Here is a 6000-nt window from a genome sequence, read left to right on the forward strand (position 1 = left end):
CAAAATGTTTGCACTTAATGCTAAATTCTGATAAATCTTCTGCTTGTTATTGACCGTGTAGTTTGCTTTAATATTTCGTTAATTAAAATATTTTAACCATGTCTCTTGCCAATTATGCATTAGTTTCCTAAACATAAAAATAAATAATGTTCCATTACTAATCATTAGAAGGAGAATTCCTGATTAAAATGTTAATAGAAAGTTTTTGGCTGGAAATTTGTGAATACCAATTTGTCAGGAGTTCACAGTAGATAAATTATTTAGAAGTTACATCAAATGACAGTGACTCATATATTATTAAAAAGTGTTGAATTGCAGGCTACAGAAACAAAAACCACTTTATCCCTCTGCTGTAACTGATATACAGTGGATGGTGTCAGAAGTTATTTTCTTCTAACAGTCTGTGCAGTATGTTATCTGCAAGCCCGTGGAAGCCACCACCTGCGTAATATCGACAATGTGATCCACACTCAATGGCATGCACTATAAATATAAAACTCATTGACGGCTCTCATTTTGTACCCTGGAACTACATCAATAAGTTAATGACAGTCAGGGCTTTTTAGGTCTCTGACTACACGTGAAATAAACCAATCACTAATGCTTTGAAACAAAATCTAGGGCAAACTCTACAAGATGACGTCAGGTTGCTTTGCTTCAATGATGACATTGTTTATGTAATATCTGAACTTGTGCCAAGTGCGAAGGCTTCACTTTGATTTCACCAAAGGGGTGAAGATTGGTTCTGACAGGAATTTTAGTGACATTTGTAAAGAAAAGATTCAACTGCATAATGTCTGAAATCTGACCTTTGTTTGACACTATGGAGTAATTTTGACTTTTATGTGCTAGTGTAAAATGGTTACTAGTGGATCAGTCACTCATTTTACATCCCTCCTGCTTTTTATTTCTATTGACTGCGATGTCCCCAGTTGGCTATCCCATGACTAAAGCTTGCTGCTAGCAGCCTTCTCCTGAAGGCATAAAGCAGCATCAATTTTTGACTTACCTCATAGCCCAGAACAATTCCCACTTGAGATTTCAAGGACTTAGCCAGAGGCATTAAAAAGAGGTTCAGTAATTAAAATTTGCTGGGCCCACAGCTCCCTCTCCTATGTGGTATTGCTATCTGCTCTTGCTGGTTTCCTTCTGAGTATAAAATTGGCCCACTGGGATATAAATTTCCTTTGATTTAGCTTTAGCTGTCCTGTAGTGTATGCCCTATGTAATGCTTTTAAAGCTAAGCCTCACACAAAAATAAAGGAGCAACAGGAGAGTTGGTATTTTACTAACAGTATGTCAGCAGGTGCCAGCTTATGCCAGAATAGATCAGAATACATCATAAGAAAACAAAATCATGTATTCATTCAATACAAACTAGGACATGCGTAATGTTAAAGAATTAGAACCATACAGGTGACAAACCAGGAAAAAGCCTGGGAACTGCAGGCCAGTGAGCCTCACATTTGTGGTGGGTAAATTGTTGGAAGGTATTTTGAGAGACAGGATCTACAGGCATTTAGAGACACAAGAACTGATTAGGGACAGTCAACATGGCTTTGTGAGTGGAAAATCATGTCTCACAAATTTGATTGAGTTTTTTGAAGGGGTAACCAGGAAGGTAGATGAGTGCAGTTGATGTTGCCTACATGGACTTTAGCAAGGCCTTTGACAAGGTACCGCATGTTAGGTTATTGCATAAAGTTAAATCTCATGGGATCCAGGGTGAGGCATCTAAATGGGTACAAAATTGGCTTCTTGACAGAATAAGAAGTCTCACAACATCAGGTTAAAGTCCAACAAGTTTATTTGGCAACAAAAGCCACTAGCTTTTGGAGTGTTTGCTGCTCCTTTGGTTGGAATGCGAGTCTTTACAGATAATCAAGTCTTAAACATACAGATAATGTGAGTGGAGAGAACATTAAGCACAGGTTGAAGAGACGTGTATTGTCTCCAGACAGCACAGTTAGTGAGATTTTGCATGCCCAGGCAAATCGTGGGGGTTACAGATTGTGTGACATGAACCCAAGATCCTGGTTGAGGCCGTCCTCATGTGTGCGGAACTTGGCTATCAGTCTCTGCTTAGTGACTCTGCGCTGTCGTGTGTCGTGAAGGCCGCCTTGGAGAACGCTTATCCAAAGATCAGAGGCCAAATGCCCGTGACCGCTGAAGTGTTCCCCAACAGGAAGAGAACACCCTTCCCTGGTGATTGTTGAGCGGTGTTCATTCATCTGCTATCGTAGCATCTGCATGTTCTCCCCAATGTACCATGCCTCGGGACATCCTTTCCTGCAGTGTATCAGGCAGACAATGTTGGCCAAGTTGCAAGAGTATGTGTGGATAGTGTTCTCATGTGAGATGATGGCATCCGTGTTGATGATCTGGCATGTCTTGCAGAGGTTGTGTTGTGTTATGGTCACAGTTCTCCTGAAGGCTGGGTAGTTTGCTGCTGACAATGGTCTGTTTGAGGTTGGGCGGTTATTTGAAGTCAAGAAGTGGGGGTATGGGGATGGCCTTGGTGAGATGTCCGTCTTCATCAATGACATGTTGAAGGCTCCGGAGAAGATGTCGTAGCTTCTGAACTCCGGGGAAGTACTGGACGACAAGAGATACTCTGTCCGCTATGTCCCATGTTTGTCTCCTGAGGAGGTCGGTGCGGTTTTTCACTGTGGCGCATCAGAACTGTTGATCAATGAGTTGATCCTGTTCTTATGAGGGCATCTTTCAGCACCTGGAGGTGTCTGTGCGATTCTCCTTATCTGTGCAGATCCTGTATATATGGAGGCGATGGCTTCTTTAACGTGTTTAGGGTGGAAACTGGAGAAGTGCAGCATCATGAGGTTATCTGTGGGCTTGCAGTACAGTGAAGTGCTGAGGTGACCATCCTTGATGGAGATGCGTGTGTCCAAGAATGCAGCCAATTCTGGAGAGTAGTCCATGGTCAGTCTGATGGTGGGATGGGACTTTATGATGTCATTATATAGTTGTTCCAATGATTGTTCATCATGAGTCGAAAGGAAGAAAATGTCATTAATATACCTAGTGTATAACATCAGTTGAAGGTCCTGTGTGGTGAAGAAGTCTCGTTTGAACCTGTGCATAAAGGTTGGCATATTGAGGTGCAAATTTGGTCCCCATGTCTGTTCCGTGTGTCTGGATGAAGAACTGGTTGTTGAAGGTGAAGACATTGTGGTTCAGGATGAAGCGGATGAGTTGTAAAATTGCATCTGGAGGCTGGCAGTTGTCAGCAATGCTATCGTCATGGGGGATGTTGGTGTAGCGTGTCGAGACATCCATTGTGACGAGGAGTGCTCCTGGTTCAACTGTTCCATGTGTGGTGAGTTTCTGTAGGAAGTCCATAGTGTTGCAACAAAAGCCGGAGGTCCTTTGTACAAAGCGTTTCAGGATGCCCACGACTTAGCTGGAGTGGTGCTCGCACAGGGTCCCATTGCCCGATACGATGGGAAGGCCAGGTGTGTTTGCCTTGTGTATCTTCAAGAGGCCGTAGAGATCTCCAATGCAGAGATTACGTGGGATGAGAGCACGGAGGGTGCTCTGAAGGTCTGGATCAAAGGTCTTGATCCAGCTATTGAGTTGATGGGTGTGTTCTTTGGTCGGATCTGCGGGTAACTGTCTGTAGTTCCTCATTGTTCAGTTGTCGGTACACTTCTTTGCAGTAATCCGTTCTGTTCAGTATGATGATGGCCCCTCCTTTGTCTGCTGGTTTGATGACAATGTTGCAGTTGGTCTTGAGAGCGCGGATGGCATTGCATTGTGCTTGGGTGATGTTCAGGCTGTCCTGTGAGTGCAGTTGATGAAATCGGGTGTTGACGCACCTCCTGGCAGCTTGGGCATACAAGTCAAGTCGAGGGCAGTGGCCATTCGGAGGAGTCCAATTCGACACTTTCCTCTTCGGTTGCTGCACTGTGGATCTCTCTGTCGACTGTTCTGGTTCATTGGCTGTCTCATTGTGTTCGCATTTGGCTTCTTGGGCCTCATACGCCTGATGAATTCCTCTGTGTCTGCTGCAAGACTGATGGGGTCTATTTTGCTGGTGGGGCAGAAATTGAGCCCTCAGCTGAGAACTTCAATTTCATCTGGCTGAAGTGTGTAATCCGACAAGTTGACAATCGACTTGCCTGCAGTGGGACTGTTTTCTACTGTGGTACTGGGGAAGCTTCGTTGCTGCTGGTGGTGATGCTGAGTTTCTCAAGTTTCCTGTTCTTGGTGTGCGTGTAGATGGCATAGTTTCGTTGTCACATCTGCTTGGCAGAGTTTTGCAGCTGTTCTGCGTTCCTGAGCGCAAGTTGAGAAAATGGACTCTATCCTGGTTTCCAGGATGTGGTGTTTGCTGCAGAGTTGGTGTATAAGGTGATTCAATCATTGAAACAACTATACAATGACATCAACAAGTTCCATCCCACCATTCCATCCATTCTTCTTTTTTATACTCCTGCTCGATACTTTTTTAAAGAAAGCGGTAGGAATGATTCTCCCAAAAAAGTTCTAAGTGTCAAATTTGTGGGAAAATTGATGTAAATCACAACTGTTTTTTCGGTGGGAGTTCACATTCAAACCTCCCACACTCCGTGCAATGCAGAGATCACAATCGTGAGTCTCATTAAAAGCTTGCGGGTGGGTCCTACTCACATCAGAGGCTGACAGTTCCAGGCCTCTGTGCATGCACAGTGGCCCCAAACTTTCAGGCTGCAATTTGCTGGCCAACTCATCGCTGGCCAGCCTGGGACTACCACAGTGCTGCCCCTAGCAATAGCCCCGCGGGCCTTAGGAGCATTCCTGGACCAGACCTGACCTCCCCCATCCCACCCATCCAGAAGCACCTTGATTTCCAGCTGCCCCTCTCCCCCCCCAAGCAACAATGATTTCCCGCCCCCCCAGAGACCTCCCCACCCCCAGTCCCCTCCAATCGCTGGCCACCCTCCTGCCCTGATTGATCCCAATCACAATGGCAGCGGACCCTCACCCCACTGATTATCCCTAAGCCCTGCCTCTAGCTGGCCCCACCCACTAGGCCACAACCCCTTGGCACTGCCTCATGCCCAATAGGCAGTGCCAATGTGTTCCCTTGGCATGGGCACTTTGCCTCTTGGTCGGGGCACTGCCAGGATGCCCATGCCCAAGGGGTACCAAGCCACCACCGCTGACCCCCTGGGAGGCCCTGATCACCCCACCTTCACTCCAGCGGGGTCGGGCCGCAAGTTCCCTGAAAGTGGGGAGCTAGTCTGAACCCTACCAGAGTGAAATTGTACTGGCGGGGTGAGAGATGCCAGTGGGCCTGGAGACTTCAGTCCCGGGCTCAATAATCACACTTAAGTAAGATTAAAATAGACTTAAATGACTTACCTGCTGTTCCTGTCGGTTTTCAGCATGGTCCTAACTGTGCTGGATATCTAGCACTGGGAGATGCATGCGCATTGGGAACACGTGTGTGAATCCCGCGAATTGGCCCACACACAATTCTCCTGGCCGCCACACTAAAGAAATAGTGCAGTGGGATGGACGAATCGCCTCACCATTTCAACTATCGAACTTTTCTTTTTGTGTCTAATTTATTATTTTAATGTCTTATTCAGCTAGTTTTCTTCAATTGGTTCAAATCCTGGTGAGCTTCCAATTTTGTTACAGATAGGGATGAGTGAGAACTGAAACCCAATTCCATTCCCTATTGTTCAAAACCAATGTGCCTTTGAAAAAGAAGATGCGTGGGTTTCTTAACCTCTGACTGTGTGGCCAATTTGAATAGCCAGTAACCTTTAGTGGGTTTAAATAAAGATGATAATTTATTCACATGTTCACCCCAAAAATCTAACACTATGTCATCCACTTGGCACCAAACATACACACACACACACACACACACACACACACACACACACACACACACACACACACACACACACACACACACACACACACACACACACACACACACACACACACGCCCAAGAAAAATATGTTAAAGAGAATAATGCATTTTTA

General features: G+C 45.4%; 1 long non-coding RNA gene across 1 annotated transcript; it reads right to left on the bottom strand.

Moving 5' to 3' along the window:
• Positions 1–1789: 1789 nt before the first annotated feature.
• On the bottom strand, positions 1790–5745 carry LOC145352958 (uncharacterized). Its single transcript, XR_013888626.1, has 2 exons — positions 5365–5745; positions 1790–4351 (listed from the first exon to the last, which is right to left on the bottom strand). It is a non-coding gene; the product is annotated as an uncharacterized LOC145352958 (long non-coding RNA).
• Positions 5746–6000: the final 255 nt, after the last annotated feature.

This window comes from Carcharhinus amblyrhynchos, chromosome 15, assembly GCF_965287045.1.
Source record: "Carcharhinus amblyrhynchos chromosome 15, sCarAmb.v2.hapA, whole genome shotgun sequence".
In the NCBI taxonomy this organism is placed as follows: Eukaryota; Metazoa; Chordata; class Chondrichthyes; order Carcharhiniformes; family Carcharhinidae; genus Carcharhinus; species Carcharhinus amblyrhynchos.